Below are 13,479 nucleotides of genomic sequence, written 5' to 3'. Positions count from 1 at the left end.
CCCCCCCTTCAGTTTTCCCTTCCTACTATCTTCTTTTTTTTTTTTTTAGTGTCACCTCTCTTAACTCAGTCTTCTGATGAAAAATGTGTCCATCTCCGCTCAGTTGTTTCCAATCTAATAACCCTATAAAATGAATATCAACACACAGTTCACAGAAAAGGAAATAAAAATGTCTTTTATATAAATGACAAGATACTTGACCCACTCATCAAGAAATGTAAATAATTAAACTCCAGGGGGTATCCCTTTTCACCAAAATGGCAGAATAAAAGCATGGGCAGCATTCTCTGTCAGGGAGGATTCGTTCATTCATTAAAGGTCTGTGGAACGCCTGCTTTCCGCCTGGCCCTGACCTGTGCCCTCGCTGTACCCGGATCCAGACTCAGTCCTGACAGAGGTGTGTTTCATTGGCAGCCCCAAACCAGATGCCACGACTCTCAATGACACCATTTTCTTTTTTTTTTTTTTTTAAAGATTTTATTTATTTATTTGAGAGAGAACACATGAGAGGGGGGAGGGTTGGAGGGCAAAGCAGACTCCCCGCCCAGCAGGGAGCCCGATGCGGGACTCCAGGATCATGACCTGAACCGAAGGCAGTCGCTTAACCAACTGAGCCACCCAGGCGCCCGACACCATTTTCTAAAACAAGCACCACTCAGCGGGTCAAACAAAAGTCAACCGATCCTCACTTTATGAATTTGGTAGACCCTGAAGCCGTGTAAAATGTTTGCATTTATACGCAAAGAGAGTTCAGGTTTAGGCTCAGGTAAGTAAAACATTGTTACTTACAAGGAGGTCCAGGAGGACGTTTGGAAGTCCAGTGCAGCTGAGGACGTGTGTGGACTATCCAGCGTATTTTAGGATGCTCAGCACGCCTGACCTCAGTTACTAAATGCCAGGAGAACCCGCCAACGTGAGGACAACCAGAAACGTGCGCACGTTTCCACAATATCCCTTAGTGCTCTCTCGCAAATTCTAGATGTAACTGACAACGAAAATGGGGGAAATGAAATGCTTTCTAGCAAGTAAGTATGAAGAAAATCTTGGAAATTTTAGAAGTTGGAAAGTCTACTTCCAGGCTGAAAATGTTTGTAAAGGCTGAAGTTGGGTAAGTTAAAGGGAAAGATTTTTGGCAAAACAGGTGATTGTAAAATAATAGAATGAATATATCCTGGACAAAATAGGTTCCCCAATTAAATAATGAAGGAACGCCAGAGATCTCTTTTTATTTTTTTTAAGTTAGATAAAATCCAATAGGGTACCCTGACAGCATCAATCGTTTAGCAGGAATTTAAAGTGCTAGCCTTAGGAAAGTATAAGTAAACCTCTGTAGATAACAGTGAGGGAAAACGCGCCGTGGCCGGTACGGGGCTCGAACCCGCGACCTTGGCGTTATTAGCACCACGCTCTAACCAGCTGAGCTAACCGGCCAACCCGCTACCCGGTGTTTCGCTCCAAATTTTAAAGCTCTATTTCCTGCAATAGTTCTTCGTGGAAAACTAGACGTTTTTCTACTTTTCTCAGTCCACCTAATTTATTGGGAATAGAAAAATGGAAAGAAAAAAATCCATCTTCAAGCACAAATGAACCTCACTCACGGGGAAATTTCATCTTTCTCAAATCCTGCGATCTAATCAGAATCTCAGCGAAGCCTTTTCCCCCAGACTGAAAAGCTAATCTTAAAATCCATATGGAAATGCAAAAGACCCAGAAAAGGAAACATAATTTCGAAAAAAAGAGGACCAAAGTGGGAGGATTTACGCTTTTTGATTTGAAAGCCTTCTATGATGATGCAGTAACCAAGGCTGAAGCCGTGGCAAAAAGGACAGCCCTACGAATCCACGGAACATAACTGAGAGTCGAGAAGTCACCCGCCCACATATGGCCAATTGGTTTTCAACCCGAGTGCCAGGGCATCAGTAAGGGAAAGGATAATCTCTTCAACAGGGCGTGCGGGGACAATGGCCATCCACATGAGAAAGCCATCGCTAGTCATTAGGAAAATGCAAATTAAAATCACTCTGAGATACCATTGCATGCTCACAGGTATGGGAGGGGGTCTCCTTGGAGCTCTCCGCCCTGCCGAAGTTTGGAAAGGTGGTTCCAGTCCCCATTGGAAAGGTCACTGGCGAGGCCCTGGTGGGCCTTTCGGTTTATGACCGCGGCCCTCCTGGTGTTATAAAAACAATATGGGATATTGCAGATAGGGGAAACTGAGCCTCCGCAAGGCATCTCAGGTAGGCCATCTGACATCTCTTAGACACACTGGGCTCCACTCATCAGCACCGAGTCCAGCCAGGGACAGGCGGACAGTCTCCTCCCCATTTCCGTCCTCACTCTGCCTGTGGGCCAGGGCACATCCCCCCCTCAGTCCTCAACTTCTGTGGGTCGAGCCCTGCCCCACCCGAACGGGCACTTTCCAGAGTTCAGTTCAGCGGCTCCCGGTTATTTTCCTGGGATCATTCTCTGGCACCCGGAAGATGGAGACCATAGAACTTTCTAGTCAGATAAACCCAAATGCGACCATATCGAGGAATTTTTCTGAAATCTCCCATACTCCGAGGCTGCCAAAAATTTCTGTCTTGCGGTGGGTAAGGGCTTCTTCCCCAGGGAGAGTTTACTTGGTGTGAGTCATTGACTCCAATATTATTGATTTGAATAACTAGAAAAGCGCAGTAAGCTTGAAATTTCTTGGAAGAAGGATCAATTCGGGGTTCCCAGACCTGGGACAGCCAGGAAAAGTCTATTCTCTATCAGAGAAGAGAAAAACAGCATGTGGCCAGGTTTCCGTAGTGTAGTGGTTATCACGTTCGCCTAACACGCGAAAGGTCCCCGGTTCGAAACCGGGCGGAAACAGAGGGGCCCTCGCTTATGGAGTATTTTTATTTGTTTATTTATTTTTTGAAGTTTCTCCAGAGCCCTGCGGTGGACATGTTTGGAATCGCACCATTTATGGTCCTCGGAGTGGGGACCCCTCACCTGGTACCTCCAGCACGTCAGCTGGGTATAACTCGCAGGAGGTTTCCTTCCTGGGGGGGGTGTCTTCGCTCCTTCCCAGGTCTGTCCTCCCCCCACCCGCATTGAAGATCTCCTTTGGAAACCGAGCGTCCACAGACACGGTGGTGAACCTCACCAGTCTCAAGCAATTTATTTACAGTCAGACCAATATTTTCAGATATAGGGTCATCTGGGGACGAGAGAGAGAATTGTAGGAGTATCGTGGGACAGGAATCTGCAGGGAGATCTCAGTGGGGCCCAGCCCACTGCCGAACCCATCTCACATGGCGACATCAACCCCCACGCTGCCGTCGTCTGGTCCCCAAGCAGATCTCAGGGACTCGGTCCTCAGGCTGCTCCAACCACGGCCTTGCGGGGAGGCGGGGAGGGATTCCACCGGCCGCGCGATTTCGTGGCGGGATGGGGTGGCACGCAGCCCCGGCCATACCCGCCCCTCCAGGCCAAGGCCCCTTGGCCCTCAATCTTTCCAAGCCCCTGAAGTTCACTCACTCAGCTTCAGTGGGATCGACGCGTGTTCCACTTAGGGCCAGGACTCTCCCAGCGCATTTAGGATGGAGTTAGGGTGTTTCCCTGCATGTATGTGCACTGGAGTCCTCCCGAAGAACCCGGACGTGCAGATACCCTTGCTGGACATTTCCCTGGACTCAGAGCGCGGCTGGGCGGAGGTCATGGGGCTCTGGCAACGCCCAGGACCATTCCCGGCGGGAGGAGGGAGCCCACACGCTCTAAATAAGTGGGGCTATCTGCTGCATTTTTGCAAGTGAGGGAAGAGATGGGGGAAGGTTTAATAGTGACTTGGTTGTGTGTGTTAGTCTCATTTTACTCAAGAATGTGAACAATGAACCAAGAATAGGAACGGTCTTTCTTTTCAACTGGCTGATTCATTCCTGTGGGTTCAAAGCAGCGTTGAGAGATGTTTGGCTCACGTTCAACTCAACAAGAAAGTTTGTTTTGCTGGTGCATGAGCTGGACTTAGTAAGAATATGAATCGATTTAAAACATTAGGAAACATCTTCAGGCTCTTTGTTTATTGTTCTGCCTCTTAGACCTAAAACTGGTCCTTTGGGTTTCAAGCCTACAAATAAAGTGCCTCGGTTGCAAGTCTTAAGTAAGTTCTCCAGTGAATCTCACTAACACAGTTCTAGCAGGCTACCAGCAGGGCACACTGCTAAATGCACTGTACCCCATCCTGGAATATTTCTGGAAGATAGCAGTGAGGGGGCAATCCTCCTAATGGGCAGATCTTTGGCTGGTGGACCTGGGCATCCATTTCATTCAGATATCAGATATCAGAGATGAGCTCATGTACAGTGACTAATGGTTTGGCTGATTGGTCAGAGAGATCAATGTGGAATCCTTAACACAGCACCCCTCTGGAGGAGACCAAGGGATGGGGTGGCTGGGTGATAGACATTGGGGAGGGTATGTGCTATGGTGAGCACTGTGAAGTGTGTAAGACTTGAATCACAGATCTGTACCTCTGAAACAAATAATGCAATATATGTTAAGAAAAAAAAAAAGAAGAAGAAGAAGGTAGCAGGAGGGGAAGAATGAAGGGGGGGAAATCGGAGGGGTGGACGAACCATGAGAGACGATGGACTCTGAAAAACAAACTGAGGGTTCTAGAGGGGAGGGGGGTGGGAGGATGGGTTAGCCTGGTGATGGGTATTGAGGAGGGCACGTTCTGCATGGAGCACTGGGTGTTGTGCACGAACAATGAATCATGGAACACTACATCTAAAACTAATGATGTAATGTATGGTGATTAACATAACATAATAAAAAAAATTTTTTTTAAATTTACCCAGGAAAAGTGACCAACCAGAGCAACCAGAGTCCTAGAGAAGTTATTCCCAGATGGCATGAATTCATGATGTGAAGGCGGTGGCTCTGAGTAGCACCATCAGTGGACTGGATGAGGTGGGTGTTCAGCCTAGAACCGCCTGTTTCCGGTGCAAGGCACTCATTCATCTCACAGCCTGGAGTGTCCTTTGCTGAGGGCTGCAAGCTGAGCTCCTCCCAGCCATTGCTCTCAGCCAAAGGAAGCTAGCGTCTCAGGTTACACCCTCTCTCTGGGAGCAGCCTACATCTAAAAGAAGGTCTCTGAGTGCATGCAACAACCCCACTCTTTTGCCTCGATCCAAGACAACTCTAAAGACTCATTGCAGGAGCTCCTGGGTGGCTCAGTCGGTTAAGCATCTGCCTTTGGCTCAGGTTATGATCCTGGGTGTCCTGGGATCCAGCCCTGCCTAGGGGGTCCCTGCTCTGTGGGGAGTCTGCTTCTCCCTCTGCCCCCCCAAGGTGTGCACTCTCTCTCAAATAAGTAAAATCATTTTAAAAAAGTCATTGCAACTATATTCTCTCCTAGAATCAGAATTATTTAATACCTTTGCATTTTACTCGAAGTAAAGCCGAGTTCCTAAGATCTCCTACAAGGTCCGGCACATTCTGACCCTCCACTGCCGCCCATCTCATCTCTGTTCTCCTTCTTGCTTATGCTCTGGGCCTTGTGCCATTCCTCAAGCATTTCACACAAGTACCCACCTTGGGCTTTGGTCCTGGCTGTGCTCTCTCCCTGTAATACCTCAGCACCGTCTTCCCATCAAACATTACTACAACGTTAGTAAGCCTGCACCAATAACTCAGTTCAGAATTCCAACCTACTCCCAACACTACAGTCCCCCCCCCAGCCCCATTCTTTCAATCACAGGTAACAGCTTTTTATACATTATATCATTTTCATGTTTATCATGTTATTATTCATTTCTGTTTCCACCCTCTTCGAGGGTAGAAATTTTGTTGCTGGTGATGGTAGCCTGTTCTTGCCATTCCCTAATGCCTCCTAAGTGACTGAAACTGGGCGATCTTTTTAAACCACAAATCTGTTCATATGACTTCTCTGCCTAAAATCCTCCCGTGGATTCCCATTACTGTTAGAACCAATTAAATAATCCTTAACTTCACCTCTAAAGAGTGATCCTACTCCTTAGTTTATACCTGATGTGGATCAGTTAATGCCTATTAATTATTGTCAGCACCCCCTTTACCAACAAAAGTACCCCGATTTAGACTATGTATTCTACTACAGGGTCCCGCATCATTGACATGCTCTCTCCTCTCTGTCTCGTCTCTTACTCTCCCCACCAGTCGTGATCTCCAGACACACTGGCCTGCGTTAGCCCGCTCTCCTCAGATGTTTGTGCCCACGAGGTTCTTTCTGAGGTGTGAAAACGGAAGCCGCTAGGGACCCCTTTTCCTGGCTCTCACTTAGCCCCTTCCTGTCCCATCTGCTTCTACCACATTCTCTTTGTCAAACCACTAAGTGCACCCCCAAAGTCTCACCTACCTGAGAGAAGAGGACATTTCCAAACTAAACATGCACCCCCTGTGAATTCCCCTACATCTTCGCTGACTGTCGAGTTTTGCTTCAGACCTGTAGCATGCAGCAGGGAATTCAGAAAGAAGGAGGAGTAGGAAATGTGGCCACAATCCCATTTATTTGTCCTCAGTAGAGTTGAACAAACACAGACACACATACTGGGCTCAGCCTTCTGAAGCACAGCGGGACAATGTCTATCGAAATTGTCAATGCACAAATTCTTTGACATATTTTCTATAGTGTGGGAGGTATCAAGACATGAGATATGGTGTGAAAGCAACGAAGAGATTACCGAAGATAAAAAACAGCAACAATTACTCCGAATTTAGCCCTTGAAAAATAAAAGTAGGAAAAGGAAGACAAAAAAAAACCTGCTCTAAGCAGAGGACGGTTAGCTCAGTTGGTTAGAGTGTGGTGAATAATGCCAAGGTCGCAGGTTCGATCCCCGTACGGGCCACTCCTTTTAACCCTTCTTTCCCCCCGCCCCACTTCAAATACAGACGCTGAATTTCTGAAAAACCCACTTCTTAACGTATAAAAAGCAGGGAATAATGTACAACAGTCTACGGAGTTCCCAGTCCATCTCCATCAGTTTCCTTTAATCCACTCATAACTCGATTCAGTTCCCGGGTGCATGTGAGTTTGAACTTGGTGCCTTCTCTGCCATCGCATGACTGAGGGCAGGGGCCCAAGAGCCGGAGTTCTGCCCAATGGGGAACAAGTAGTGGAAAAGAGAGGCAGGCAACTTTTTTTTTTCTTTAAGCTTGTTTGATTTTAAATTGTCTTTCCAAAGTTGTTTCCCAACCAACCTCCTTTTTCCTCAAAACATCAAGAGATACAAAGTAAAAGAGAAATTCTTAAAAGGTTGTTATTTCCATGTTTTGAGACTAAAATTTCGCTGACAGCCGAGATTGGCCGCAGGTGGAGGGCTAGTTCAGGATAATCCTTCTCGCTACACCTGTCTGTACCTCTTTGAACAAGAAACACAGAACACAGGCTTTTTTTCCCTTCTCTCTTCTTTCTTTTCTTTTCTTTCTTTCTTTTTTCCTTCCTTTTTTCTTTTCTTTCTTTCTTTCTTTCTGTCTGTCTGTCTGTCTGTCTTTCGAACAGGAGTTAAATCTAGATTCTTGCAATCAATAGACATATACCTTGTATCATTTCTCCTGACTGGTTACGTTTGATCTTCGTGGGGGTCTGGCCCCAACCTTGTATAGTTACCTCCCCGCCTGCGTGTGCTGATCATTATGCCCCTCAGTGGGGAATTCCTTCTGGAGTTTTCTCTCGTCACAGCTCTCTGTCCTGTCAACTCCAGCTGTCTTGGTCGGCTGGACGTCAGCCACCTCTCATCAGCTCAGGCAGTTCGTCAGCCTTTGCCCGGGTCTCTCTTCCCTGCACTGGGGCCGAGAAACTCTCTCGAGGCAGGACGTTGGGGACAATCCTAGTGCTCACCCCATTTCCCCCCAAGATCACTTATCATTTGGGGATTGCTATCCTCCTTTGCCTGAGGTCTACTATCTTGAAAATTGTTGTTTCCTGTCCTTTGTCAGGTTTTGGTTATTTCAAGCAGGATGGTAACTCTGATGCCTGCTTCCGCCCTGGGTGGAAACCGGGGGCCGGCGTTTTGGAGGGTGAAGGGCGGGCAGCTGAGGCCTCTGCTGTTCCATTGAGGGCAGTAGCCTGTTCTAGCGGTTCTCATCGCCTCCCCGGGAATCCTGGGGCTCAAGATGCTGGGGGCCAGCTGTCTGCAACACGTATTGGAATATTGGACTGGGTCTCCAGGCTCCAACTGGGACAACCTGTCTGGAGGCTCCAGGCTACGGGGCACAGCGCAGATCATCCTGTCTGGGGGTTTCTGTGTGCTGGGGCATGTTAGGGGGGAGGAGGCCGCTTGTGGGCCCGGAGCCAGGGCTCCTGAAGAGCCAACGCAACAAAAACGGGCCTTTGGATCTCTGTTGGGTTGGGAGGCTGAGGGTGGGCATTTTCTGATAAGGCGGTCTGAGACTTGGGGTATGTGGGATCCACGCACTTTTCCTTTATCGCTACCTGAGGGGCATCAGAACACTTTCCTGCCCCATCAGCGCCCCCGCATGGGGGGGTCCCGTGGTACTCCTGGGGGGCCGGACAGCAACTGACAGCACAGCCTCAGAGGGGACAAGAGGCTGAATGGAACCCACTGGGCACCTGGCCGGCTCGGCTGGGTCCCTGGCTTAGGCTGGCCCTGCCCCTGCCCGCATCAAAGGGTACGGGGAGATGGCGTGTGGCTGGACTCTAGAATGGAACAAGTCGTTAGCCAATGATTCTTAAATGACCTTGCTCGTAAAGTCACATTCAATCCGTACAGACATTGTTATTAGAAGGAGTTACCTGTGCTCTGTTTGGTTTTGAAAGTCTCAAGAGAATAAGGGCATCCTAGTGGACTCTATCTTGGCATAAATATTTAGCCACTAATGAAATTAGACCTTATGGTGTTTATTATAAAAATGGACGATCTTGGTTATCCTAAAATTGTATCCAGATAAGAAACCTTATGCTCACCATTTCAAGTAGTTGATTTTCTAATTTTAAAGTGTATTCAGAGATAATTTGATTTACCATTTTTACTACATGCTCAGAAAACTTTCTTCACTGAGAATCATTTCACACATCTCATTTTGTAAATCAGTGACCTTTTCCAAAATAATAAGGATTTTTTTCTATTGTATTTACCTCTTTAGTTATTCTCTGTGCAAATAACTAATTATATTTCATCCAATGGAAGTAATATGAAGATTCGTTTTAGAAATAAATCTATATAAGAAATGCTCTATGAGCGAACATAAAGTAATCATATTCAATAAATCGGATTTAGGGGCGGAGGGCAGGTCACCCCAAGGTGGGCCACTTTGGCATGAAGATTATCCTGAGCTGAAGGCAACTGAGACCCTGTGGGCTCAAGAAAAACTTTTGCTCCTCCCTTAACTACATAGACGATTCTAAATCGGGAGTCTATTCCAGAATAAGGGTTATTATCAGAGATGCATTTTATCTGAGTGACCCATCTGTACAACAGGGCAAACATCTAATTATTGAGCATCTTCTCTGCCTCTGATGGCCCTGGAATTGCCCTGAAGTCCCAGACCCCCCTCCCTTCTTAGTTCAGGATGACATATATGCCTCAGTTAGACTGTCTTTGGAATTTCTATGTCGGTATGTATTCCTCCTATTAAATTTGATTTTTTCCTGTTAATCTGTCTCATGGCAATCCGATTCTTATTCCAGCAAGAAGGACCTTGATGGGGACAGGATTACTTGCTCCCCAGCACAGACAACGGCTGGCTCACAACCATTTTCCAGAGCCGGGAAGGGGCAGGTTGGAAGCCTGGGGTCCAGCAGGATCCATGTCAGCTTCGTGAGAAATGGCATCCTCATGCACGGTCATGGTCACGTGAGCTTTTCTCCCTTGCTCTTTCATCTCACCTCATACCTCTAACAACTGAAGTTCTCATCTGCCTGTCCCCTCTCAGCCTTGAACACAAAGAGGACCCTCTTCCTGACCTACCCCAGCCAATACATTCAGGCTGAAAACTCGTCAGAGGGCTAGGCTGGGCAGGCAGAGTGGGGGTGGGGGCTGTACTGGGGAGGGGGGGATCAGGACCCCGGGAGAGGTGGGCCCAGAAGGACATCTGAGAGGAGAGTTCCCCAGCTCCACCAAGCAGGCCAGGAGACAAAGTGATTACAGCACCAACCTCAGACTCTGGACAGGAGCCTATCAGGGTAAAGCACTAGAAAGGGAAGAGTCTGGAGGGAAAGGAAACCCCTCTCACAATTTGTCTGAGGTCAAGTTTACAGAATTAACTTTCCACACCTCTCATTAGTGATTTTTTATGGAAAAGAACCCTGTAGACCGGATTCTGTGGCTGCAGCCTCCCCAGACTTCAGTACATGGGCCAGACACAATTTTCTACAGCCCGAGGAGGTAAAATGCCAGCCTCGGGCCTTCCCAGCCTCTCACAAAAGAAACAAGCGTGGGACCCAGGGGTCAAAGATTCCATCTGTAGGAGGACCCAGCAGGAGCTTGTCAGGGTCAGAGAGGTTGACCCAGAGGTCCAGCAGGAAGTCCTAGGAGCTGGGCATCTGTGTGAGGACTCAGGGGTCAACCTTGGGAGGGCAGACAACAGGTGACAGGTCGAGGGGCACAGAGCATGGGCATGTTGATATGAAACTTCTTTAGGAGAGAGAAAAATAGGAATCACCGGAATGTCCAACAAATAAGGTCTAGTTAAATAAACTAAGCTACAGCATAGAATCAAACAACTAAAATAAGGCAGACTTTGATGTATTGATGTTTGAAGTGTGTCCAGCACACATATGTTTAAAAATCATGTAACAATGTGTCTATTGGGCTTTATTAATGTAGAAATAAAGCTTTAGATGTATAGATAAACATTTGTCCCATAGGCCAAGAGCAAAGTTGAAAGACTATAATCCAACCTTTTAATAAAATGATTACCTCTGAGAAGTACTGGAGTGGGTTTGGAGGGAGTTCAATTTTCCTTGTTTTGCATTTTCTACAGAAATTTTAGACTATAAGAAATCACTCAGATATTTCCTATTTTAAAGAGAATGAATAGAAAAGATGAGTGGAAGATTTTGTGCGGAGTAGGAGGCTGAGATGTGGGGGGCGGGTGGCCACTGGAAGAGCTGAGTGTTCAGCTCTTAGTCCTGAATCGGGGTGTGGACCTCAAACTCAGGCCACAGCCCAGTGTGGAGCAGGAAGAAGGAGAGGGCACAGAATGAGAGCACATGTGCATAACTAGAGTGATCATGGTGCTGTGGATAAGGAAGCCCCCTCGGGGGTCAGTCAGGGAACATCTGACATTCAGTTTGAAAGGCTACTAGCAAGTTGACCTGTTACTTGCTGTGAACCCCTTGAGCAAGTCTCTAAAAACTGTAAGTCACAATTTAATCATATGAAAAAAATTTTTTAAGATTTTTTATTTATTTGAGAGAGAGAGTGACCACAAGCCGGAGGAGGGGCCGAGGGAGAGGGAGAAGCAGACTCCCCCTGAGCAAGGACAGCCCAACACGGGGCTCCATCCCAGGACCCTGACGTCATGCCCGGAGCTGAAGGCAGATGTTTAACCAACTGAGCCCCCCACGCGCCCCTATCATTTCTTAAATGGGCCTATGACATGTAAAGCATAGGTCTCTGGTGTATAATTATTTTATTACTTAAGCAAACAAATCACTCAAGGAATTTTGGCAATCGTTAACACTTTTATTCCACGAGATGACAGCAGTGTTTGAGGTAGCCTCACTTCCCTCTTCACCTTTCTAAAAAACCTGGCCTCCCTCAGGGGCAGCGGGTTCGGACCCTAGGATTGGACTAAGATTGATCCTGAGGAAGTGGCCTGGCTTGCATGCTTGGTCACTTTGACCTGAGTTTCCCAGGCTCTGTCCCGGGGAGGAGGACTGGCTGCCCCCGGGGGTGAGGGAGAACACGTGGGAAGGTGATTGGCTTGAGGAACTGACACGAAGGTCACAAATGTGTTCCTCTCAACACATTGTTAGTAGAGTTCATGGGTTTGCGGTGTGATCGCTTGTGGTTAAATGTGTAAAAAGGTGTTTTTAAATCTTAAGTTTTTTCCCTCTGTTCAAAAAAATTAATTTTGATGACACTTGTAACAAGAATTAAGACATAAGTAATTCTCCAAGCCTAGACATAGAAATACTTATTCCCAAGGACACTTCTCCCCCCCCCCCCTTAAGATTTTATTTTCCTATTTGTCAGAGGGGGAGAGAGAGCAAGAGAGCACAAGCAGGGGGAGCTGCAGGCGGACGGAGAAGCGGGCTCCCCACTGAGCAAAGAACCCCATGCAGGACTCGACCCCAGGCTCTGCAATCATGACCAGAGCCCAACGCAGACACTTAAGCGACTGAGCCCCCCAGGCGTCCCTGCGCAATAATGCTTCTCGAAGCAGGAGGGAGACCCTGTCACAAAGTGATGGCCAGCCTTTCACGTTCTTCCTTCGCCCAGGAGCCAGACCAGCCGGCTTGGATCCCCAGCTCTGTCATTTCCTAGGTCGAGGCAATGTTTCTCTGTAAAATGTAGAAAATGTTGTTGATGACGATGCTGATGAAAATGTAGAAAGTGTTGACGCTGACGACGCAGCGTTTGGCAGGATGCTCGCCCAGCTCTTACCGCTAGCTGCCGCTGTCCGCGCTTTAGCCTCCGCGCCCGGGAAGGGTCGGGGAGGCTGGCGGGCGGCCCCCGGATCCCGCCGCGCCCCGGCCCGCGGGCTTTAAGGTCAGATTCGGACCTGCCGCTCCCTGGATCCCGCGGGCTTTAAAAGGTCAGACTCGGGACCCCGCCGCGCCCCGGATCCCGCGGGCTTTAAAAGGTCAGACTCGGGACCCCGCCGCGCCCCGGATCCCGCGGGCTTTAAAAGGTCAGACTCGGGACCCCGCCGCGCCCCGGATCCCGCGGGCTTTAAGATCAGATTCGGACCCGCCGCTCCCCGCTCTTCCTCACTCCTCTCTGCTGTTCCCCGTCTGGCCCGAGAGCCCGAAGCCCCTTGTGCACTAAACGTGCAGTAGGTGACTGATGTCAGCCTCAGCTGAGCGCTGAGGAGGAGGAAGACGGGGGGCTGCGATCTGTCCCTCCTCCCGTCCGCTGCCGCACCCCGACGTGCTCCCCGCGCCCCGGGATCCTCGTCCAGCCTCGCCGCGCAGGCCCAGCGACTCCTCTTCTCCGGACGCGCCCGCCGCGCGGCTCCCCCGTGGGCAGGGGAAACCTTTCCAGAGCGCGAATAAGACCTGATAACCAAGCGAAGGACCCCGGGGCTCTGCCTCGGCTTCCGCACCCCTGAAACAGGGACCGTGGTCCCCTTCTCACAGGGCGGCCGAAACACCTGTCACGGAGCCTGCTCCTCGGGGAGGGCTCGGGCTCCGCCACGGCCTCGCCCGCTTTCCAGCGAAGGGACAGGGGCGCGGGCGCCCAGCTCCCCAACCGCGTGGGAGGGAATTCGGGGCTGGAGGGGGGATTCCTGACGTCTGGGGTCAGGGCTGTTCAGTAAGACTCTGGTGTAGAAGGTGTGCAACAG

At 48.9% G+C, this 13,479-nt stretch overlaps 2 non-coding genes across 2 annotated transcripts; one reads left to right on the top strand and one right to left on the bottom strand.

The window, feature by feature from the left end:
• Window positions 1-1,357: 1,357 nt before the first annotated feature.
• On the bottom strand, window positions 1,358-1,431 carry TRNAI-AAU (transfer RNA isoleucine (anticodon AAU)). Its single transcript has one exon. It is a non-coding gene; the product is annotated as a tRNA-Ile (tRNA).
• Window positions 1,432-2,783: 1,352 nt separating this feature from the next.
• Window positions 2,784-2,856, top strand: TRNAV-AAC (transfer RNA valine (anticodon AAC)). The gene has a single exon. It is a non-coding gene; the product is annotated as a tRNA-Val (tRNA).
• Window positions 2,857-13,479: the final 10,623 nt, after the last annotated feature.

Source organism: Leptonychotes weddellii, chromosome 8 (genome assembly GCF_054177405.1).
Source record: "Leptonychotes weddellii isolate Sample4059 chromosome 8, ASM5417740v2, whole genome shotgun sequence".
In the NCBI taxonomy this organism is placed as follows: domain Eukaryota; kingdom Metazoa; phylum Chordata; class Mammalia; order Carnivora; family Phocidae; genus Leptonychotes; species Leptonychotes weddellii.
Note: the sequence above shows the minus strand (reverse complement) of the source record. Positions and strands in the feature narration are given on the sequence as shown.